We start from the raw sequence: 26,626 nt of genomic DNA, 5'->3' as shown, positions 1-26,626 counted from the left end.
TATAGAGGATGTGTAATCAGTGAGAATTCATAGGAAGGTAAATACCTCAAGTGTTTAAAATGGGAATTCTCCTTTAAGAGTCAAGAAGATATATCAATTCAATGTCAATTCTACAGTACACTTCTGTAGTTTTCTGCTTCAAAATCCAATGCTGTTAGGCGAATGTTCATTTCTGAGAGCTGGGTCTCAGACAATTCTGGATTGGACAAGTATGAATGCTTACGTCAGTACAGAAGGATTTTTAAGGCGAACAAAATGATCCTCTGTTCCCCTTAAAAAATCCTTCTGTACTGACGTCAGCATGTTGAAATCCAAAGTACTAAAACGATAGACATTTTCATAAAAATACAGCACACTCTATCCAAGAATACAACTAATACTAAACTAGTTGCTATAGCAACACTTCAGAAATTCATTCAAGATCTTATCAATGCAGAGTTAGATGTGATAAAGAACAGATAAGGGTAAAATAATGAGTATCACAAGATTGGACACTTTTGAATATCTAAAACAAATACACACGTGGTCACAATTGTTGTTACCCCTCGTTTAATGACAGAAAAACCCACATTGGTCACAGAAATAACTTGAATCTGAGTTATAATAATAAAAGATCTATGAAAATGAACAAATAAAAGTCAGGCATTGCTTCCAAATTCCAAAGAATTGTAAACAAAATAAAACGTATGAAATAGGTCTGGTCAGAAGTGATGGTACCCCTGAAAATAATGTGACAAAATTGACATGTTAAATCAATTTAGCATCACAGGTGTCTACAATCATGGAATCAGTGAGTGGGCCTGTATATAGGGCTACAGATACTCACTGTGCTGTTTGGTGACATGGTGTGTATCACACTCAACATGGATCAGAGGAAGAGAAGGAAAGAGTTGTCTCAGGAGATTAGAAAGAAAATTATAGACAAACATGTTAAAGGTAAAAGTTATAAGACCATCTCCAAGCAACTTGATGTTCTAGTGACTACAGTTGCACATATTATTCAGAAATGTAAGATCCATGGGACAGTAGCCAACCTCCCTGGACGTGGCAGCAGGAGGAAAATTGATGACAAATCAAAGAGACGGATAATACGAATGGTAACAAAAGAGCCCAGAAAAACTTCTAGACAGATTAAAGGTAAACTTCAAGCTCAAGGAACATCAGTGTCAGATCGCACCATCCGTCATTGTATGAGCCAAAGTGGACTTCATGAGAGACAACCAAGGAGGACACTATTATTGAAAAAAAATCATAAAAAAGCCAGACTGGAATTTGCCAAACTACATGTTGACAAACCACAAAGCTTCTGGGAGAATGTCCTAAGGACAAATGAGACAAAAATGGAACTTTTTGGCAAGACACATCAACTCTATGTTCACAGACATAGCCCTATATACAGGCCCAGTCACTGATTCCATGATTGTAGACACCTGTGATGCTAAATTGATTTAACATGTCAATTTTGTCACATTATTTTCAGGGGTACCATCATTTCTGACCAGACCTATTTCATGCGTTTTATTTTGTTTACAATTCTTTGGTAGCATGGTTGAAAAGCAATGTCTAACTTTCATTTGTTAATTTTCATAGATCTTTTATTTATTATTACTTTTATCAGATTCAAGTTATTTCTGTGACCATTGTGAGTTTTTCTGTCATTAAACGAGGGGTACCAACAATTTTGACCACGTGTGTAAGTAACATCTTGGCAGCTTTTACATGATGGAAATGTTAAACGGTTATCAATTCCAAACACTTCATCAGAATTACAAGCATTGTCTATTATTTTATCTATGTGCTAAAAACTTACCGTATATACTTGAGTATAAGTCGACCCGAGTATAAGCCGAGGCACCTAATTTTGTCATGAAAAACTAGGTATACTTATTGGCTCAAGTATAAGCCGGGTATGCATTGTCCCCTCATCCCTATCCTTGTATTCATGGCTCCCCCTCCTGTCCTTATGTGCATGGTTCCTTATCCCCTATCCTTGTATGCATGACTCCTTATCCCCTATCCTTGTATGCATGGTTCCTATTGAAAAAAAAACAAACATCCTACTTACCTTGCCTGCGTGCCCTCGCTTCATCTCGTGTCCAGTAGCTCTTCCTGTCGAGCGATCACGTGACCCGCTCATTAAGGTAATGAATATTCACCCCACGCCTATGGGAGTGGAGAGGGGTGTATATTCATTACTTCAATGAGCAAGGAAATGTGATCTCTTGGCTGGAAATGCTGCTGGCGACGAAACTAAGAGATGCAGCGAGGGCGCACAGGAAGGTACATAGGATCCTACGCGATTCAGCTAGAGGAAGCCTTAATCATGGATTAAGCTGAAACTCATAGGATTGTTGTTCCTCAAGTTCAGCCCAGTGCAGTTCAGCCCTGCACTGTATTTACATATGTACAAAATAAACTAACAGTTTTAAATACATTCCAGTACCCATAGACAGTGGATTAATACAGCATTTTTTTGCATCATCTATTATCTGCCTGGAGCCCAACGCTAATCTGTGTGCAGGGGGTGAATCCAGAACGCAGGAGGATGACCGATAAGGGGTGAGTTGAGTTATTTTACTTTTGTTTTTCCATATAATATTGATTTATGGAATAAAAATTAAAACGGAAGTTTCTCTTTAACCCCTTAACGACCGCCGATACGCCTTTTAACGGCGGCCGCTAAGGGTACTTAAACCACAGCGCCGTTAAACAACGGCGCTGTGGAAAAAGTAAATAGCGCCCCCCAGAGTCGGATTTTCTCCGGGGTCTCGGCTTCCGGGGGTAGCCGAGACCCCAGAGAACATGATTCGGGGTTTTTTTTACCGACCCCGCATTTGCGATCGCCGGTAATTAACCGTTTACTGACGATCGCAAAAAAAATGCGATTTCTTTTTAATTTCTCTGTCCTCCGATGTGATAGCACATCAGAGGACAGAGAAATGGGGTCCCAGGTAGCCCCCCGATACTCACCTATCTCCCCCGGTGCTCCTCGTGGCGCCCGATGGGCGCCACCATCTTTAAAATGGCGGGCGCGTGTGCAGTGCGCCCGCCGGCCGGCACCAGGAGAATCTTTGGGGTCTCGGCTGCCGGGAGTAGCCGAGACCCCAAAGAACATGATTGGGGACGGTTTTACCGACCCCTGTTTTGCGATCGCCGGTAATTAACTGTTTACCGGCGACCGCAAAAAAAAAGCAAAGTGTAATTCTCTGTCCTCTGATGTGATCGCACATCAGAGGACAGAGAAATAGGGGGATTCAGGGACCCTATTATACTTACCGGTGTCCCTGGGTCCTCCTGCTGCTCCTCCTGGCCGCCGGCATCTTCTTGGCAAAAGAAAATGGCGGGCGCATGCGCAGTGCGCCCGCCATCTGTCGCCATCTGCCGGCCGGCAGGAGAAGAGCAGTTGGGGCTAAAATTAGGGTTAGGGCTAGGGTTAGGGTTAGGGCTAGGGTTAGGGTTAGGGCTACAGTTAGGGTTAGGGCTAGGGTTAGGGTTAGGGCTAGGGTTAGGGCTAGGGTTAGGGTTAGGGTTAGGGCTAGGGTTAGGGCTAGGGTTAGGGCTAGGGTTAGGGCTAGGGTTAGGGTTAGGGCTAGGGTTAGGGCTAGGGTTAGGGTTCGGGCTAAATTTAGGGTTAGGGTTGGGGCTAAATTTAGGGTTAGGGTTGGGGCTAAATTTAGGGTTAGGGTTGGGGCTAAATTTAGGGTTAGGCTTCTTTCACACTTACGTCGGTACGGGGCCGTCGCAATGCGTCGGCCCGACATACTGACACACGTTGTGAAAATTGTGCATGTAGTTTTTCAACGCATCCGCTGCCCAATCTATGTCCTGGGGAGGAGGGGCGGAGTTACGGCCACGCATGCGTGGTCAGAAATGGCGGACGCGACGTACAAAAAAAGTTATATTGAACTTTTTTGTGCCGACGGTCCGCCAAAACACAACTGATCCAGTGCACGACGGACGCGACGTGTGGCCATCCGTCACGATCCGTCGGCAATACAAGTCTATGGGCAAAAAACACATCCTGCGGGCACATTTACAGGATCCGTTTTTTGTCCAAAACGACGGATTGCGACGGATGCCAAACAACGCAAGTGTGAAAGTAGCCTTAGGGCTAGGGTTAGGGTTGGGGCTAAAGTTAGGGCTAGGGTTGGGGTTAAAGTTAGGGTTAGAGTTGGGATTAGGGTTAGGGTTTGGATTAGGGTTTGGGATTAGGGTTAAGGTTAGGGTTGTGATTAGGGGTATATTGGGATTAGGGTTAGGTTTGAGGTTAGGGTTGAGATTAGGATTAGGGGTGTGTTGTGGATTTAAGGTTTTGATTATGGTTATGGTTAGGGTTGACATTAGGGTTGTTTTGGGGTAAGGGTTGTGATTATCGTTAGGGTTAGTGATTAGGATTATGGATCGGGTTGGGATTAGGGTTAGGGGTGTGTTGGGGTTAGAGTTGGAGCTAGAATTGGGGGGTTTCCACTTTTTAGGTACATCAGGGGGTCTCCAAACACGGCAGCCAATTTTGCGCTCAAAAAGTCAAATGGTGCTCCCTCCCTTCTGAGCTCTGCCGTGCGCCCAAAGAGTGGGTTACCCCCACATATGGGGCATCAGCGTACTCGGGATAAATTGGACAACAACTTTTGGGGTCCAATTTCTCCTGTTATCCTTGTGAAAATAAAAACTTGGGGGCTACAAAATCTTTTTTGTGGAAAAAAAATATTTTTTTATTTTCACGACTCTACATTCTAAACTTCTGTGAAGCACTTGGGCATTCAAAGTTCTCACCACTAGTGTTGAGCGATACCGTCCGATACTTGAAAGTATCGGTATCGGATAGTATCGGCCGATACCCGAAAAATATCGGATATCGCCGATACCGATATCCGATACCAATACAAGTCAATGGGACATCAAGTATCGGAAGGTATTCTCATGGTTCCCAGGGTCTGAAGGAGAGGAAACTCTCCTTCAGGCCCTGGGATCCATAGGGATGTGTAAAATAAAGAATTAAAATAAAAAATATTGATATATTTACCTCTCCGGCGGCCCCTGAACTCAGCGCGGGTAACCGGCAGGCTTCTTTGTTCAAAATCAGCGCTTTTAGGACCTGAGAATCACGTCCCGGCTTCTGATTGGTCGCGGGCCGCCCATGTGACCGCCACGCGACCAATCACAAGCCGTGACGTCATTCGCAGGTCCTTAACGCGCTCATTTTTTAAAAATGAGCGCGGTAATGACTTTCAAAGACGTAGCGGCTTGTGATTGGTCGCGGCCACGCAACCAATCACAAGCCGCGACGTCACCGCAAGCTATTAACGCGCTCATTTTTAAAAATGAGCGCGTTAATGACTTTCAAAGACATAGCGGCTTGTGATTGGTCGCGTGGCCGCGACCAATCACAAGCCGCTACGTCTTTGAAAGCCATTAACGCGCTCATTTTTAAAAATGAGCACGTTAATAGCTTGCGGTGACGTCGCGGCTTGTGATTGGTCGCGTGGCCGCGACCAATCACAAGCCGCTACGTCTTTGAAAGTCATTAACGCGCTCATTTTTAAAAATGAGCGCGTTAATAGCTTGCGGTGACGTCGCGGCTTGTGATTGGTCGCGTGGCCGCGACCAATCACAAGCCGCTACGTCTTTGAAAGTCATTAACGCGCTCATTTTTAAAAATGAGCGCGTTAATAGCTTGTGGTGACGTCGCGGCTTGTGATTGGTCGCGTGGCGGTCACATGGGCGGCCCGCGACCAATCAGAAGCCGGGACGTGATTCTCAGGTCCTAAAAGCGCTGATTTTGAACAACGAAGCCTGCCGGTTACCCGCGCTGAGTCCAGGGGCCGCCGGAGAGGTAAATATATCAATATTTTTTATTTTAATTCTTTATTTTACACATCTCTATGTATCCGATACCGATACCCGATACCACAAAAGTATCGGATCTCGGTATCGGAATTCTGATACCGCAAGTATCGGCCGATACTTGCGGTATCGGAATGCTCAACACTACTCACCACACATCTAGATAAGTTCCTTGGGGGGTCTAGTTTCCAAAACGGGGTCACTTGTGGGGGGTTACTACTGTTTAGGTACATCAGGGGCTCTGCAAACGCAACATAACGTCAACAGACCATTCTATCTAAGTCTGCATTCCAAAACGGAGCTCCTTCCCTTCCGAGCTCTCCTGTGCGCCCAAACAGTGGTTTACCCCCACATATGGGGCATCAGCGTACTCGGGATAAATTGGACAACAACATTAGTGGTCCAATTTCTCCTGTTACCCTTGTGAAAATACAAATTTGGGGGCAAAAAGATCATTTTTGTAGAAAAAATGCGATTTTTTATTTTCAAGGCTCAACGTTATAAACTTCTGTGAAGCACATGGGGGTTCAAAGTGCTCACCACACATCTAGATAAGTTCCTTAAGGGGTCTAGTTTCCAAAATGGTTTCACTTGTGGGGGGTTTCCACTGTTTAGGCACATCAGGGGCTCTCCAAACGCGACATGGCGTCCGATCTCAATTCCAGACAATTCTACATTGAAAAAGTAAAACGGCACTCCTTCTCTTCCAAGCTCTGTGGTGCGCCCAAACAGTGGTTTACCCTCACATATGGGGTATCGACGTATTCAGGAGAAATCGCACAACAACTTTTATGGTCTAATGGTCTAATTTCTCCTGTTACCCTTGTGAAAATAAGAATTTGTGGGCGAAAAGATCATTTTTGTGTAAACAAATGCGATTTTTTATTTTCACGGCTCTACGTTATAAACTTCTGTGAAGCTCTTGGGGGTTCAAAGTGTTCACCACACATCTAGATAAGTTCCTTAAGGGGTCTAGTTTACAAAATGGTGTCACTTGTGGGGGGTTTCCACTGTTTAACCACATCAGGGGCTCTCTAAACAAGACATGGCGTCCGATCTCAATTCCAGCCAATTCTGCATTGAAAAAGTCAAACGGCGCTCCTTCACTTCCAAGTTCTGCTGTGCGCCCAAAAAGTTGTTTACCCCCACATATGGGGTAATGGCGTATTCAGGAGAAATTGCTTAACAAAATTTATGGTTACATTTCTGTTTTTACATTTGTGAAAATAAAAAAATGGTTCTGAATTAAAATGTTTGCAAAAAAAAGTTAAATGTTCATTTTTTCCTTCCACATTGTTTCAGTTCCTGTGAAGCACGTAAAGGGTTAATAAACTTCTTGAATGTGGTTTTGAGAACCTTGAGGGGTGTAGCTTTTAGAATGGTGTCACACTTCGTTATTTTCTATCATATAGACCCCTCAAAATGACTTCAAATGTGATGTGGTCCCTAAAAAAAAAAGGTGTTGTAAAAATGAGAAATTGATGGTCAACTTTTAACCCTTATAACTCCCTAACAAAAAAAATTTTGTTTCCAAAATTGTGCTGATGTAAAGTAGACATGTGGGAAATGTTCTTTATTAACTAATAGATTGTGGCCCGATTCTAACGCATCGGGTATTCTAGAATATGCATGTCCCCGTAGTATATGGACAATGATGATTGCAGAATTCGCGGCAGACTGTGCCCGTCGCTGATTGGTCGAGGCAACCTTTATGACATCATCATCGCCATGGCAACCATTATGACATCATCGTCGCTGTGCCCATTGCTGATTGGTCGAGGCAACCTTTATGACATCATCATCGCTATGGCAACCATTATGACATCATCATCGCTGTGCCCGTCGCTGATTGGTCGAGGCAACCTTTATTACATCATCGTCGCCATGGCAACCATTATGACATCATCGTCGCTGTGCCCATTGCTGATTGGTCAAGGCCTGGCGGCCTCGACCAATCAGAGACGTGGGATTTCCAGGACAGACAGACAGACAGACAGAAAGACAGACAGACAGACAGACAGAAAGACAGACAGACGGAAATACCCTTAGGCAATTATGTATATAGATTTTTTGTGACATATCCCTTTGATTTAAGGGCATACAAATATAAAGTTTGAAAATTGCAAAATTTTAAAAATTTTCGCCATATTTCTGTTTTTTTCATAAATAATCGCAAGTAATATCAAAGAAATGTTACCACTATCATGAAGTACAATATGTCATGAAAAAATAATCTCAGAATTAGCTGGATCCGTTGAAGCGTTCCAGAGTTATAACCGCATAAAGTGACAGTGGTCAGAATTGCAAAAATTGTCTCGGTCATTAAGTACCAAATTGGCTCTGTCATTAAGGGGTTAAAGGAGTGTGTCATGGGTGTGTCAGAGGCTGCAGACTGTCGCTCTGCATCTGACTGCAGAAGGTCTCAGCAGTTTGCTTTGCAGACTTCTTCCTGGGCCTTCTGACTTTACGACCCAGTGGCAACCTCTCCTGGCTCTAGTTGAAACACCTTGACTGGGGTATATATAACTCCCAGCTTGCTGCTGGAAGTTGCGGTTGATATTTCTATTTCCAGTTCCCTGTTGTGGCTTGGAGCTATAGCAGTCGGCTATCTTCCTCTCTAGTGTTTGGAGGACGTCCGTGTTTCGCTCGGAGTTTACTCAAGCTAAGTGTTTCCCTTGTTTGTTTTTTCCATCTGTCTTTAGTGGTAGTGGAGATTGACTAGCGCATATCCTGTCCTTCCCAGTGCAGGGCTTATCGCCAGAGTTAGGCAGGGATTAGGTATCCTGCTTAGCGATAGGTGCAGAACCTATATAGGAACGATAGGGCAGGCAGGGTGACGTTAGTCCCCCCTTCCCTAGTGTTTGGTTCCCTTTCCCTCATCACTTCGTGTTGCATTTAGCCTTTCCTACACTGTGCGTGACAGAGTGATACATTTTTGTGAGGCTAAAGGAGTCCAGCGCTTTCTACTATCAGGTTTGTATAGCTGAAATAGTTTACAGGGATTATATATATTTTTATTTTTGATTAGAGTATCTTTGGCGTGCTTGGATAATATATTCAAGTCCCTGCAGCTGCATGTTTTGCGGTTGCTAAGGATTGATTGTTAGCCGATCACTTTTATCAGCAGTAGTACTGCACCGTCTAAAGGCATGATCACTGTGGCTCTTGATCAATGGTTATACTCTAAAGTCCAAGTATGTGACTGCTGTGCCCAATAAATACTCTCAGAAGAGATACAAATGAGGGAAATTACTGCCCTCACAGACAACATGTGATTAACTGCCTGGAAGTAAATGAAGATCTGCTTACCTTTTAAGTTTCTGCCACACCAGCTTTCCGTCCTCACTGGTCCTAATTTACTTTTGGGACAGCTCATCACAGGCCATCTAAGTACATGTCTATTGTGGCAAATCACTCTCCTCACCAATAATACTGCACCATTTAAAAAACTTGACCAGTGCAACTTGTGATCAGTGGTGATCTATCACTGTCTGATTTTGTGACTGCTGCGCCCCGCCCATTAAATGCTCTTACTGGTGATATACCTGCTCCGAGACCATGTACCTATACTACATTAGGAGTTACGCTGGTTTATTCCTAGGATTGGTTTAACCTCATTCCGATGTTGAACGTAATAGTACGCCCATGTCGGACTCCTATTTGGTGTGGAAACTGGTGCTCAGTCTCCACCTTTCTGGGCACATGACAGCTGACATGATGATCATGTGTGCGGGTCACCGATGAGTCGGTATGACAACCCAAGGTCTGCAGCAGACCTCTATGGTTGTCATTGCCAGATCTAATCATCGCCTGTGTGTAGTGGAGGTGATCAAAGTACTGCAGCTTCTAGTCTCCCCTGGAGACTACGGAAGCATGCAAAAAGTAGAAAAAATGTTTTTAAAAATAAAATAAAAAATGATAAAAAATAAAATATTAAATAAAAAAAATCAAATATACACATATTTGTTATCGCTGTGTTAAGAATCGTCTGATCAATCAATATAAAAAAAGAATTAACCCAATCGTTAAGTGGTGTAACGAAAAAAAAAATCAACATGCAAGAATTACGTTTTTTGGTCACTGTTACATTGCAATAAAATGTAATAACGAGTGATCAACCAGCATAAGACAGGTTTTGAAGAGCCAGCTCAATAGGAAGACTAAAATGCACACTATCATTACATATGCCATGCCAGTTATCAGATACCCTGCTGGCATAGTGTTCTGGCCAAAAGAAGAGATGGAAGCTGCAGATGTGAAGACACAAAAACTCCTCACAATGTATGGAGGACTCCACCCTAAGTCTAACACCCAAAGTTTGTATAACATCAGAAAGGAATGTGGTCGAGGTTTGATAAGCATCCAAGCCACCATCACGGAAGTACCCAGGAATACATCAGAAACATGTCATCAAACGATGAGATGCTGAGAGAAAGCCTAAAGCCGGGATCACACATATGCGAGATACGGCCCAGTCCCGCAGGTGAAATCCCTCCTCTGGCGCCGGCACTCCGGAGCAGAGCGTGCAGCCGCACAGCAACACATGGAGCTGCACGCTCCGCTCCCAAGTGCCGGCACCAGAGGAGGGATTTCACCTGCGAGACTAGGCCGTATCCCGTGTATGTTGTGTGATCCCGGCCTAAGGCAGCAACAACAGATCTGGAGGGAAGACCAGGAACATGAAGCGCCATGGCAAGACAAGCCACTACATGGGATGTACCATCGACAGATAAAGGAGGTGGCTGACATGGAGAAATCCTACCAATGGCTGGAGAAAGCTGGTCTCTGGGACTGCATAATAGCACTAATCATAGCTGCACAAGAGCAAGCACTAAGTACCAGACCCATAGAAGCAGGAATCTACCACAAAAGACAAGACCCAAGGAACAGACTATGCAAAGAGACCTCAGAAACTGTCCAACACATAGTGGCAGGATGCAAAATGCAAGCAGAAACAGTGTATACTGAATGCCACAACCAAGTAGCGGGAATTGTATACTGAAACATCTGCACAGCATATGGGCTAAGTCCCCCTAAGTCCAGGTGGAAGACCCCAGAAAAAGTGGTGAAGAATGAAAGGGTTAAAATCCTGTGGGACTTCAAGATCCAGACGGATAAGCAGGTTTCAGCTAACTAACCAGACATTGTGATAGTAGACTAGAATCAGAAGACAGCAATGATAATAGATGTGGCAGTGCCAACTGACAGCAACATCAGAAAGCATGAGAAGCTGGAGAAATACCAGGGCCTCAAAGGAGAACTGGACAAGATGTGGAAGGTGAAGGCAACAGCGATTCCAATGGTGATAGGAGCACTTGGAGCAGAAAAGTGCAATGCTGGGAACAATTAAGATCCTGCGCAGAACCCTCAAACAGAATGATAAAGCACAAAGAAGACAACTCCCATTGGGGGTGAGAAGGAAGATTATATATATATATATATATATATATATATATATATATATATATATATATACTTCACAAAAACAGGCAGCACTCCAAATTCTTAGAAATAATGTGCAGGGTTTTATTATACCCACATCTCCGTTCGACGTTTCGGCTCTAAATGAGCCTTTCTCAAGCAGTGAGTATGGTTACAGACAGCATATATATAGGAACATATCCCCATCATCCTCCAATCATAGCCAATTGATAAATATGTGCTTTATAAATCATTACAGTTTATACAAAGTGCTATAGTGCTCTCCTTGTGCAAATATTATAAAATAGACCTTTACATCGAGCCAACTACTTTATTTTTGTACAGGTGCTTCTACTGTCAGATGTTCTGAAGATTATCCCTGGAGTGGCTTATAGTGTTGGAGTAAAATAATATTTTGTTTCTATTTATTTTTATTTTTTCTATAAAAAGATTTTTTTATGTTATGTAGATTTTTTCAAATTTGATTTAATTAGATAGATTCTTTGAATCTTAAGAATATCTATTTAATATCATGAATCTTTCACATGAATTGGGTTGCTGGCCAATGAATAAATCATTGAAAAACATCCTTTTAATCTCTCATAATTTTTGCCAGTGGTAGTTATGCATAAGTTGGAACCTTTCCGAGTGGTGGCGAGAAAGAGTTACTTATTGGTTGACTCTCTTTATAGTAGCCATAGGTATGTTCACATCAGCCGGGACTAATGTGCTACTGCTGTGCAGGAGTCATGAGCGGCGGCACCTTGTCTGGAGAGACTGGGTGCACCCTTTGGACACTGTTTAACCACCAGGTGAGGGTCTGAATAAAGGCCACATCTGTTTTGTCAAGGCGGGATTAGGTACAAATCTATGTCCAGAAGGCAAGGAAGGGCATTTAGCCCAGTGGACTGAAATAGTGGCAAAGGATGAGTCATTCCATGGTAATTGCTATTGTGCTATGGGCACTTCGTGTCATGTAATGCGTTTATGAAGTTTGCCCTGGCTGGCACTTTAAAAAGATATGCCGCAATTTGAATGAGGTTTTTTGAAAATTAGGATGCCACTGGTAGAAGGCGCAACATGAACGCTACTGCGCATGCACCTGATATTAGGTGTTATAGCTACAATAGGGCTTTAGGGAAAGCCTCTGTAAGATGCCATTACTAAGATGGCGATCGCAGGCGCCACTGCGCAGGTGCCGGACGTCGGACGCCACATCTTGTATGGTGCAGATAAGCGCCTGTATCTAATGCCACACTCAAGATGGCGACCGCTAGCGCTACTGCGCATGCGCCGGACACTAGCTACAATTAGCTGATTTTTGATTGGCCTTTGATCCGTCATGTGACCATGATGCAGGCAGAAACATTGTGACATGCGCAGTAGGTGTCTTAGAACGCCGGTTACATGCTGGTTCCTCCATTAACACTTGGTCCCTCCAGAGGTAAACATAAGTGAATGACAGTAGTTGGCTCGATGTAAAGGTCTATTTTATAATATTTGCACAAGGAGAGCACTATAGCACTTTGTATAAACTGTAATGATTTATAAAGCACATGATATTTATCAATTAGCTATGATTGGAGGATGATGGGGATATGTTCCTATATATATGCAGTCTGTAACCATACTCACTGCTTGAGAAAGGCTCATTTAGACCCGAAACGTCGCACGGAGATGTGGGTATAATAAAACCCTGCACATTATTTCTAAGAATTTGGAGTGCTGCCTGTTTTTGTGAAGCATATGGACTAAGAACAACCAGTGGACGGGTTGTTTGGGGCCTTGCACCTGAAGATAAGTAAAGGATTTGTGCTGTTCCATTTTTTTACTATTATATATATATATATATATATATATATATATATATCTACTATATAAAGCTGAATGTGTGTGTGTGTGTGTGTGTATGTATGTATGTATGTATGTATGTATGTCCGGGATTGGCATCTGCATCGTCGCAGCTACAGCCACAAAATTTTGCACAGTCACACGTCTGGACCCCGAGAGCGTCATAGGCTATGTTGTGAGGCGAAATTTTAACCCCGCGCGTTCCAATTCACCAAACAATTTTGCCCCTATCTACATAATGGGGAAAAAGTGAAAGGAAAAGTGTTGGAGGCAAATTGACAGCTGCCAGATGTGAACAAAGGGGACTTAAAGAGTGAGAGCGATGGCGCCAAAGAGTATATACCGTACAGTTGCTAAGGTGGGGCCCCGACATGGGATACTCACCACACACGGGGATATGGACACACACAAAATGCGCCACACACTACCACGTGCTTGAAAACATATACCACCCTCAGCACACATTTCACCACACATACACCAACCTCGTCACATAAAAGTCGAAACACAAAAGTCGCCGCTCAAAACTCGCCACGCGCAATACTCGCCACATGCAAAAACTAGGCTCACGCAAAACTCGCCACAAGTGCAAAACTCACCTCATGGAAAACTCGCCACACGCAAAACTTGCACACGCGGAAAAATTGCCACATGTACAAAAGTTGCAGCACATGCAAAAGTTGCCTCACACACAACTTGCACATACTCAAAAGGCACCACACATAAAACTCGCCATGCGCAAAACTCGCCATGCGCAAAACTTGCTGCACACAACTTGCTACACTAACCTGTCACATGCAACTTGACACACAAAAAGTTGCTACATGCATGTTGCCACACAAAACTCATCTCACAAAAGTCGCTACATGCATGTCGCCACACGCAACTCAACACACACAACTTGACAAACGAAACTCGCCCTAAAACACACACAAGTCTGGTATTATCCTTCAAAGCTGCCAATTTAGCTTACAAATACTGAGGTAAAAATACTGAGCAAATAATGTGTGAACGAGGTCTAATACAGGAGGAGATGACACACAGGTATATACTATATACAGGGGAGATGACACACAGATATATACTATATACAGGAGAGATGACACACAGGTATATACTATATAGAGGAGATGACATACAGGTACATACTATATACAGGAGGAGATGACACACAGGTATATACTATATACAGGAGCAGATGACCTACAGGTATATACTATATACAGGAGGAGATGACATACAGGTATATGCTATATATAGAAGATGACATACAGGTATATACTATATACAGGAGGAGATGACACACAGATATATACTATATACAGGGGAGATGACACACAGGTATATACTATATACAGGAGGAGATGACATACAGGTATATACTATATATAGAAGGAGATGACATACAGGTATATACTATATATAGGAGGAGATGACATACAGGTATATACTATATACAGGGGAGATGACACACAGCAGGTATATTATATATACAGGGGAGATGACATACAGGTATATACTATATACAGGAGATGACATACAGGTGTATACTATATATAAGGGAGATGACAAACATGTATATACTGAGGTGAAAATGAAAAGGTGTGAGTGCAAAATGAGAGGAGTGAGGGAAAATAGTGGAGTGATCGGAAAATGACAGATGTGGGGTCGAAAGAGGAGTGAGGGAAAATAGTGGAGTGATCGGAAAATGACAGATGTGAGGTCGAAATGACAAGTGTTAGGGGGGAATGAGAGGAGTGAGGGAGAAAATGAGAGGTGTAAGGGAGAAAATGAGAGATATGAGGGGGAAAATGAAAGATGTGATTGGGAAAATGAGAGGCGTGATGGGAAAATAAGAGAAGTGAGGTGCTATAACTAACCACAGATATTTACTATGCCCAGGCAACGCCGGGCTCTTCAGCTAGTATATATATATATATATATATATACATATATATATATATACACACACTACCATTCAAAAGTTTAGGGTCACCCAGACAATTTTGTGTTTTCCATGAAAACTCATACTTTTATTAGTCAAATGAGTTGCCAAATTAATTGAAAATCTAGTCCAGACATTGACAAGGCTCGAAAAAAAAGATTTGTATTTGAAATAATAATTTTCTACTTCAAACGTTGCTTTCCTCAAAGAATGCTCCCTTTGCAGCAATTACAGCTTTGCAGACTTTTGGCATTCTAGCAGTTAATTTGCTGAGGTAATCTGGAGAAATTTCACCCCATGCGTCCAGAAGCCCCTCCCACAAGTTGGTTTGGCTCGATGGGCACTTTATGCATACCATACGGTCAAGCTGCTCTCACAACAGCTCAATGGGGTTGAGATCTGGTGACTACGCTGGCTACTCCATTACAGATAGAATACCAGCTGCCTGCTTCTTCCATAAATAGTTCTTGCATAATTTGGAGGTGTGCTTTGGGTCATTGTCCTGTTGTAGGGTGAAATTGGCTCCAATCAAGCGCTGTCCACAGGGTATGCATGGTGTTGCAAAAAGGAGTGATAGCCTTCCTTATTCAAAATCCCTTTTATCTTGTACAAATCTCCCACTTTACCAGCACCAAAGCAACCCCAGACCATAACATTACCTCCACCATGCTTGACAGATGGTGGCAGGCACTCTTCCAGCATCTTTTCAGTTGTTCTGCATCTCACAAATGTTCTTCTGTGCAATCCAAACACCTCAAACTTGGATTTGTCTGTCCATAAAACTTTTTCCAATCTTCCTCTGTCCAATGTCTGTGTTCTTTTGCCTATATAAATCTTTTCCTTTTATTAACCAGTCTCAGATATGGCTTTCTCTTTGCCACTCTGCCCTGAAGGCCAGCATCCTGGAGTAGCCTCTTCACTGTAGACGTTGACACTGGCATATTGCATGTACTATTTAATGAAGCTGCCAGTTGAGGACCTGTGAGGTATCAATTTCTCCAAATACAGACTCTAATGTACTTGTCTTGTTGCTCAGTTGTGCAGCGGGGCCTCCTCTCTTTCTACTCTGGTTAGAGCCTGTTTGTGCTCTCCTCTGAAGGGAGTAGTACACACCGTTGTAGGAAATCTTCAGTTTCTTGGCCATTTCTAGCATGGAATAGCCTTCATTTCTAAGAACCAATAAAGACTGTCGAATTTCACGAAGTTCTTTTTTTCTGGCCATTTTGAGAGTTTAATGGAACCAACAAATATAATGCTCCAGATTCTCAACTAGCTCAAAAGATTGAAATACTATTGTAGAAACTCGAGGATTCTGGTAGCGTGGGGCAATGAACAGACAGAGACGGGTTTCTTTAGTGCAAATAGTGTATTTGTACAACAGCACTAACACCCAAAACAATATACTGATAACCCACAGTGACCTGCAATGAAACAAGTCCTTGAAACATATACAGCAAATCAGCAGAGTTCTTAAGGCAGAGTCCTCGGCAAGGTGATCAAAAGGTGAGTGTGACAGGTGACGTGGTGCAGATCCAAAACACTGTCGGTGCAGAAAGAGTCAAATCCAGGTATGTAGTAAGCACAGGGAAGTCCAGAACAAGTCCACAGGTTAATCCCAGGTGTGACATGAACACGGGTAAGTCCAGAAAATAGTTCCCAAGTTGATCTCAGTTGTGGCATAAACACGGGTAAGTCCAGAAACAAGTTCACATTAAAGTATTTAACTGATGTTGTTTCCGGGGGGAGTAAATGAAGGATTAAGTAGCAAAACACAATCCAGCAACATAGTTCAAAAACACAGTTCAGAAACAGAGTTCTTACCAGGAGGAGTGAACCAAGGGTTAAGCTCCAAAGTCAACAGACTAGATAACTTAGAGAGTGTAGCTTACATATGCAGAGAATGTCCAGAGCCATGGGTAGAAGCACAAGAGAACAAGCAGCTGAGCTGAAGGAGAATGGAAGCAGAATACTCCAGCAAGGAAGCTGACACCTGAGTTTGGTTTTAAACAAATGATCAGGAAGTAGGGCAGACAAAAACGGCAAACTCCATCTTAACAAAGGGCAAGATAATTCACAAGGTGACTTGGAATACCCGGAATACTGACAAAGAGTGTGCAAAGCAGTCATCAAAGCAAAAGGTGGCTACTTTGAAGAACCTAGAATATAAGACATCATTTCAGTTGTTTCACACTTTTTTGTTAAGTGTATAATTACACATGTGTTAATTCATAGTTTTGATGCCTTCAGTGTTAATGTACAATTTTCATAGCCTTGAAAATATAGAAAAATCTTTAAATGAGAAGGTATGTCCAAACTTTTGGTTTTTACTGAATATAGCATGCGGTAAAGTTTACCCTCATTGGATTAAGTCTGGGCATTCCAAAGTTTAAAAGGCCCCTCCAGATGATATCATGGAGGGTGAACCTAATGCATGTTCACTGCTTTGAATCTTGTTAATATACCATCATTCCTTTTTATGTTTTTGTTGATTATTTATTGAATTTTTTTCTGTGAATTGGGTCACAAGGAACTGTGACAATTAAATCACCAAAAGGTAGAACTTATTGGTTTTTTTGTGACTTGCTTGTCATGATCACAGTACCTGGTTGATCAAGAGACCCCATTCACCAGCATCACACTGCAACATAGTAGTGGCAAAGGACACTAATATTAGATATAATCAGATTACAGCATTATATTTGAACCAGATTAGCACTAGCTTCTTAGTGAGTAGTCTAATAAATGATTTGCCTGTGTTTGCTATTGTTTCCTTTATAGAATACTTATATTTCCTGTATGTACCGTATATATATACTGCAGCTTCTGATACTTAACTCTACAGACAATCTTCCTTCTACAACTTTCCTCTCAAAGCAGTATGGACGCTAGCTAATGAGTAGGGTTGAGCGACCTTTACTTTTATAGGATCGGGTCGGGTTTCACGAAACCCGACTTTTTCAAAAGTCGGGTCGAGTGAAATCGGCCGATCCTATAAAAAAGTCGGGGTCGGCCGAAACTCGAAACCCAATGCAGTGCATTGGGTTTCCATGGTTCCCAGGGTCTGAAGGAGCGGAAACTCTCCTTCAGGCCCTGCGATCCATATTTTAGTGTAAAATAAAGAATTAAAATAAAAAATATCGCAATACTTACCCTCTGACGCGCCCTGGTACTAACCGGCAGTCTTCCTTCCTTAGAATCAGCCTTCCAGGACCTGGCGGTGACGTCGCGGCTTGTGATTGGCCGCGCGGCCGCCCATGTGACCGCTCGCACGACCAATCACAAGCCGCGACGTCACCGCGACGTCACCGAAGGTCCTGGAAGGGCTGATTCTTAGGAAGGAAGGCTGCCGGAAAGAAGCAGGGCGCGTCCGAGGGTGAGTATATTCCTATTAGGTATATACTCACCCTCGGACGCGCTCTGCTTCTTTCCGGCAGCCTTCCTTCCTAAGAATCAGCCCTTCCAGGACCTTCGGTGACGTCGCGGCTTGTGATTGGTCGCGCGAGCGGTCACATGGGCAGCCGCGCGAGCGGTCACATGGGCAGCCGCGCGGCCAATCACAAGCCGCGACGTCACCGCGACATCACCGCCAGGTCCTGGAAGGCTGATTCTAAGGAAGGAAGACTGCCGGTTAGTACCAGGGCGCGTCAGAGGGTAAGTATTGCGATATTTTTTATTTTAATTCTTTATTTTACACTTAAATCTGAATTCCGATACCAATTCCCGATATCTTAAACATATCGGGAATCGGTATCGGAATTCCGATTCTAGATTCAAAAGATCGCCGACTTCATGGCCGACCCCACACAGGGTTCGGGTCGGGTTTCATGAAACCCGACCTTGCCAAAAGTCGGCGACTTTTGAAAAATTTCGACCCGTTTCGCTCAACCCTACTAATGAGGTATTTGTGCTGTGCTCTTACATTTTAACGTAGTGCCAACCAAACTAACAAGATGAGAACAGCTATGTGACTTTAACTACTGCTTTCTTTCTTGTTTAGGAGTTTATTTTACTCACAGTATAAAAGAATATCACATATTAGTCTTTCTTTCTGTTTGGTGTTTTGAAAATGTACCAACTATCTAACACTTGGCAAGCTAAAATCTTCATTATGCTTTAAGGGATTAGTTTCATGCTGCTCAAAACAGGGGCAAGATGCATATGAGTCTTATTGTTTAACTGTAGGAGTGAATGTTTTATTCTGAACAGCTGCACTGTTTCAGAGTTATACCTTTAAAGGCCGAGGACTGCATGTCTCTGCTGACTAGTCCGAGGCAGGGCTGAGGCTGATTTCTCCCCACCTTGCTCCAGTTGACAAATATATGTCTCCATAAGTATAAACATAGAGAGATCTGTCACACAAAGTGATTGGGGCAGGAAGAGGTCGTCCAGGAACGTTAGTCGGATTAGTCAACAATAGTCAACAAAGACACATAGTCCGTGGCTGGTCAATAAGACTCTCTGATCTCTTTTTAGGCATTAGCTTTAAAATCAATTACTCACTTGTCATTGCAATACTGTAACACTGATCTATTAGTAGATTTCCAACTGCCATGACAATGCTATCAGCATCCCATATTGATGTTACGGGGTGTCGATGTGTGCTGTGAGGGACAAGATTCCCTCATTTCAACCTCTTAAGCGCTCGACGTCATGAGAGGTTAAACAGCTTTGAATTGCAGTAGTTAGACATACTAAATAACGCAGCTAACACCCATGCTGTATGGAGAGCCTCTGGTCCTGAGCCTACTTCATACATGCACTGCACACATTAGCCGCCGGATATTACAAACTAAAGCCTAGGCAAGAATGGGTCCCCAATCTTTGTAGAACCTGTCGCTTTTCTGGTTCACAAGGTTCTGGGACAGGCACTGACCAAAGCAATGATGGACATCATTATTAAATCAAACATATTTTATGATTCTTCACCATACTACCTTTGCAAGACACTTTTAAACAGTTTAGTGAGGCACAAAATAGTCTAAAACACCTAATAATTGTAGTACTCAGTCTTGGACTGGCCCACAGGAGAATAGGTGAATTCCCCGGTAGGCCTCCCAATTTCTAGAGTACACTTGATGCATTATTTGTAAGCAAGCCTCCATCTGCGGTATGAACATATATCATCAAAACTGTCATAAAATCCACCTGTGGGATCCTCATTTATCAGGTATATGGGGTGTACAGATTCTACTCCATTATACCCTCCATATACTTCAATGGAGATGTGGCTGCGCGCACAATGCAGTCATCTATCCATTCAAATGTATGTAGAATGTGTTAGCTGGAAATTTGTGCATAAGAGTCAGGTAATATTTGTGTGTAGCTATAGCGTGGGCCCCCAGAATCGATGATACTAGAGGCCCTTGACACTCCAGTTCGACACTGCTAGTGTACGTCATGTATGCCACTTTTTGGCACAGTTTGAGACAGATATACACCAATGTTTTTATTTGCTCTCAAATTTTTGGTTTCAATATTATTTAGTGTTATCCCTGAGAATTATGTTATATATATTCTTACATAGAAACACATTATTCTTTTCACTTTTAGAAGAATTATAGTAAATATGTCAAAACGCACAATAGATGAGTTTGTTTAGAAGTGAAACATTTTTATTTATGCTTGATCTGACTTGTTTTAAAGGTGGCATCTCTAGAATTAGCACAATTTATGCATAATGAATATTCAATCTAGTGATTTTTAGGCTGTAATATATGACATTTCATTCCCTTTATGAGATAAGTGGCTGTGGAGCAAGAAAACACTGTGTCATGTTCATTTGCCTACTGCAGTGACAGTTCAAGCAATCAGCCAATTTGCAGTTGAAATGTGACATACCTTTAATTGGCTCTTGCCACTTAGAGAAATCTTTTATTTTGATGGTAACCATTTCAGAACATCTTAGGCATTCTGTTATACTGCAGTTGATTCTCTGATTGTCTTTGAAGCCAGCAAATGGGCTTCTGTCCAAGTTTATGTTGCGGTGTTACAGTGAAACATCCATGCCAGCAGGGTACACATTGTTCAGCCATAGGGTTATACTATTGTGAAAAACTTTTGTGCATGTGCATCATATAGTGTTTGTGCCTTTTTTATTTTGAGTTTTTTTTGTTTACACATAGAGTCATTTATATAAAATTCTCTTAATATGTAAAAGGTAGGAAGAATGGAAAGCCCCAAGTAATATTTTGTTACAATATATGGTGTTGCAACTTTTTTTTAATTCTGTACTGGATTTTTATTGAAGTTTTATAATAAAATACAAAACAATATTACTGCTACAGGGGCCCCTGTACAAGAAATGTGTCTGGGCCCCCTTCCTTTTATGGCGACAAAGCTGCATATACTGTATATATATATATATATATCCTACAAGAAGCAAAATAAACATAAACCGTACTGTAACTAAATAAGTAAAAAATTGCATTTATACAACACATGGTTCTTAGTAATACTGCTTTTGATCAAAAATAGCATAAAAGCCATCCCACCGGCGACAAAGTGACCCTGATCAGGACGGTCCTACGCTAATATTAAAAACCTTACCATGTATCAGAGTTGTCTTTAATGTGTAAATAAGGGCAGACAAAGGGATCAGGTCCCGACCTGTAGACACCAATCCAGAGAAGCCTTTAAATGTTATTTCGAGCTCAGGAGAGAGGGAGGCCACACCCCATTTTGCACAGAATGCAGAAATACAAAGAAAAGAACACAAAAATTGAGCTTGTTTTATAATACAATACAAAACAATATAATAAATACTACAGGGACGGACACTGACAGCTTGAGGCCCCTGTGCAAGAAATGTGTCTGAGCCCCCCTCCTTTTATGGCGACAAAGCTACATATATAGATATATAGCATAAACAGGGAAAATAAACAGAGCCTTTCTGGTATAATGGTAAAACAAAACAAAAGGCAAAGTTTAACAGAGTCCTTGCCCTGCAGGCTTCACTGCAGGCAAAACGGATAGGGTCCTTAGCTCCTCCAGGAGTTTCGTGGGAGTTCCACCTTTCCCAGCACACCACACCCTCTGACTCTCATGGCCAGGTATTTATCACCCCATGTGATGATCACATGACCTTGACATCACACAGGTCCTGTCAGGACTCTGCAGGTGGAGATACGGTGTACCTCCTCCCATCCAATCTTTGTAGGTCCACTAAAACCAGTCCATCACATAACTTAACCCACTCAACACATAGTGTGCTGGAGGAAAATTATTCTGGGCTTACATCACTGACACTAATATGCGCAGTGACACATATCCCCTTTCATACACTGTGCCAGTGAGCCTGTCACAATAAATATATATATATATATATATATATATATATATATATATATAGCCAAATACAGACACATACATGTATATCTATTACATAGTCTCTCTTATTATGTATAGTGCCGTCCCTTTTTACGCAGTGCCCTCTCTTGCTACATGCTGCATCATCCCTTACATATTGGATTATATAGAGCCCTGTTCTTTATTACATACCATCCTGTTTTGTTAGATATATAATGCTCCCCCAACTCCATCATTGCCCTCTCCATCACCTCTATCATTGCCTTCTCTACCACCTCCATCATTGCCCTCTCCACCACCCTCATCATTGCCCTCTCCACCAGCCCCATCATTGCCCTCTTCACCACCCCCATCATTGCCCTCTCCACCACCATCATTGCCCTCTCCCACAATTTAATCATTGCCCTCTCCACCACCCCATTGTTCTCCCCATCACCTCCGTCATTTCCCTCTCCACCACCCTCATCATTGTCCTCTCAACCATCCTGATAAATTGACAGTTAGGTATTTGCTAGTGGTTGTAACTATGGATACTTAAGGTCCTGCAATGCCTGCACATGAGGAAAGAGACATAGCGAATCAGAAAAATTATACTACATTTCGATTTGGAGGTATTTGCTATTATTATTCTTATTACACCTACTACATATTGGAATATGATCTTGGAGATAAGAATACCCTTTTAAGTATTGCAATGTATGGAAAATGAAAAGGTCCTTCCAGTAACACACATTATTAAAGCATTCTAAAGCTTTTGATAAATGAAGAAGCTTCATAATTTACTACTGTTAAAATTCTACTGTGTTCCTGAGCTGTCACATGTGTTTATAGGACCTCCAGCATTCTGTTTAAAGCACAGAGTACAATGATATCATACCTGGGAATGAAACATGACCTGTCACTCAAGCTCAGCCCTGCAATGTGCTCTTAATTGTGAAGTCATGAGAGCATGGCCTGTATCCTCAGCAAGTCAGGAGTGACTAGGAATGTGTACAGAAAGAGAGGGAAAGCATATGATGCAAAAGCAGTGTAAACTCCACAGATAGCAATAGTAAGCAGATCAACTGGTGAATTTCACCAGAAAGGTTGACACTTGTAGTTTCACAGTGCTTGATTTTATTATAATAAAATCACGCCCACCATTCCTAGGAGTAAGAAGCACTGAACATGAGCTCCTGAATTTCCATCACTTTATACCTTGTAATGAGTCAACTGTAAGACAAAACCTGGAAAAACTCAACTCCGTGGAACATAAAAGTGATCTGGACTGAACTGGACTTTACATTTTATGAAAAAAGGAAGAATTGGAGGATTTAAAGGACAAAACAAGAATCTCCTGGAGGACACAGACTGGAAGCAGCCGACATCATACATCTGACATCCTGATACCTGGACCTATAGAAGGTAGGAGAATTCTTTAACTACAACACAACCTATAGACGTGCTACAAATTAATCTTCTTAGAAACAAGGATTATAATTAACATATAACTACAAAATGGAAAACACAAATTTAGAACATGTAAATGAACAAAGCCCAGAGCCAGAGACACAGGAATGCTGGGGGCCAGATCTGGAGATAACACAGGGGGGCAATAAATCCAAGATGGACTACGTTAGAGAGAATCCAGAGACTCTTTATGCAGATTTCACAAAGAAAGAACCAAAAAGAAAAACCAACGTATTATTCTATACAGAACAACCCTCAGCCTGGCGCACTGCGCTGTGCAAACGATATAAACATGTATCTAAAACCAACGATAAAGGTGTCCAGCAGATTAAAATTACCAGCCAAGCAGAGGACACCAATGCACTCACCATACTCCTATACAAAAATGGCACAGTCATGGCGCAGGGCACGGAGGAGATTCTGCAGCAATTTGAAAATTGTTTCTCCGATATCAAAGAGCAGGCACAAACCTATAAAGGACTACAAGCCCCAGCAGCTACCTCTAATGCTCACATAGGGATTCCCAGACAGAGCTGCCTAACCCCCGACACTTCACACCTCTCGCCCGATAACATCAGAGACTTCTTATCTCAACTAGAAAGAGACTTGGTCCAACTGAAATTAGCATGTGAAAGAAACTCACAAAGCAACGCAAATTACCAAGCAGCAAATGACACAGCCATACAGAAAATAAGGGAAGAAATGTGTGAAATGAAGTGTAAATACAAGGCAGCACTACAGGAAATGGGGGAACTGAAAAAAGACAATGATCAACTCCGAAAGGAGATTAGAGAATTAAAAGCCCATAGCCCTGGACATCTGAACCAGCAGGGGGCAACGAAAACAAGCCAGAGAGCAGACAACATGGCCACCACTGAACAGAATGTAGAGACACCAAACAGCATTAAAATAATAACCAACAATATGATGGAAGAGAGAAAAGAACCAGCCACCAGCAAAGCCAGCACCACAGACCCCCATCAGCAGCACCGTAGCCCACCCAAGACATCACAAAGTCCTGATACTGTCCTAATAATGGACTCAAATCCTGAAACCAGAGAGATGGAAGAGAGAACAGAACCAGCCACCAGCAAAGCCAGCACCACAGACCCTCGTCAGCAGCACCGTAGCCCACCCAAGACATCGCATAGTCCCGATATTGTCCTAATAATGGACTCAAATGGGAAGTACCTAAATACACAGCGGCTATTCCCAGGAAAACAGGTCCGTACAATCCGCTGTGCAAGTATTGAACAGGTGACAGAGGTCATCAGTAGACCACGGTTTACCAACCCAAAGCACATTATTATACACACGGGTACAAACAATCGGCCAGACCAGCAGATCGCAGAACAACTGATCAACCTGGCAAAGATGGCAAAACTAAAATGCCGGGACAGTAAAATCATTCTGTCATCGCTGCTTCCAAGAAAGGACATACCCAGGCAAACCACCCAAGCCATCAATGCAGAACTGACTGAAAAGATCAAGACTGTGCCAAACGTGACCCTGGCACAACACCTCTCCATAAACAACAGTCACGTGCACGATGATAAACACCTCAACAAACAAGGGGTCAGCCTCCTGGCCAAAGAGCTGAAGGACATCGTGCTAAACAGAGACCCCGGGCCTGGATTCAACAGTGGCCATAATCACACTGAAAGACCCCCGAGAACGATAAAGCAGAAAACCCCAAGGCTACCTCCTGAAGCTGGAAACAAAGCTCTTCACCCAGTGTCAGACCATCGGAGGTGGAGACCTCCACCGAGGAGACCACCAAGCCCACACAGATACATGCAGAGCAGAGATAGGGATGAGATAATAAACCTACTCAATGAACTGCGCAGAATAATAATGTGACTGGATGGAACCAAGCACCGCTATAAAACTGTCAGAAATCCAGTTTGTCCCACACAGCCATACTCATTACAAGGTATATACACACAAACCACACAGAAGAATGTCTTCACTTACAATCAGCAGCTGGAATATCCAGGGTCTCAACGCCTCAACCTTTGGATCTAAAACAAAGGACCCTGATTTTATACAAAGTATGAAAAATATAGACATTCAGATCCTCCTGGAAACATGGACCAGAGCCGAAAACGAATCCCTGGTGCCTATTGGATACAAGGAATTCTTGGTCCATGCCCAGAAAAATAAAAACATCAAACAGGGCCGGGGCTCAGGAGGAGTAGCGATCTGGTATAAAGAGGAGCTCCACCAGTACATCAAACCGGTGAAGAAAGGAGACAGCCACATATGGATCAGAATCAGCAGCTCCATCCTCACCTGCCAGTCTGATGTCCACCTCTGTGCCACCTATATACCACCGCCAGAGTCCCCCTACTTCAATCCAGACTGCTTCGAGATCTTACAAAGAGAAGCCACCCATTATCAGGCCCTGGGCAAAGTTCTCATCTTTGGAGACCTCAATGCAAGAACAGGGAGAGAGAGAGACTTCCTGACCACGGATGGAAACATCTACATACTTGGAGCAGAGAATGACGGCCAAGACCCTGTACACACTGAGAGAAACAGCTATGACAGTACAGTCAACAAAAGTGGCAGAAAGCTCCTGAACGTATGTAAAAGTTTAGGACTTCATATCCTTAATGGACGAAGCAAGGGTGACTCCTTAGGAAGGTATACACTAAACTCCCATGTAGGGAGGAGTGTAGTTGATTACGCCATCACAGACCTGAACCTGGCAGATGTCAGCGCCTTCATAGTCACCCCACAAACGCACCTGTCAGACCACAGCCAACTTCTTCTGTACATAAAATCTACAGAGAAACCATCCACTCAGAA

The sequence above is a fragment of the Ranitomeya imitator genome, chromosome 4, assembly GCF_032444005.1.
Source record: "Ranitomeya imitator isolate aRanImi1 chromosome 4, aRanImi1.pri, whole genome shotgun sequence".
In the NCBI taxonomy this organism is placed as follows: domain Eukaryota; kingdom Metazoa; phylum Chordata; class Amphibia; order Anura; family Dendrobatidae; genus Ranitomeya; species Ranitomeya imitator.
This window is presented reverse-complemented; position numbering follows the sequence as displayed.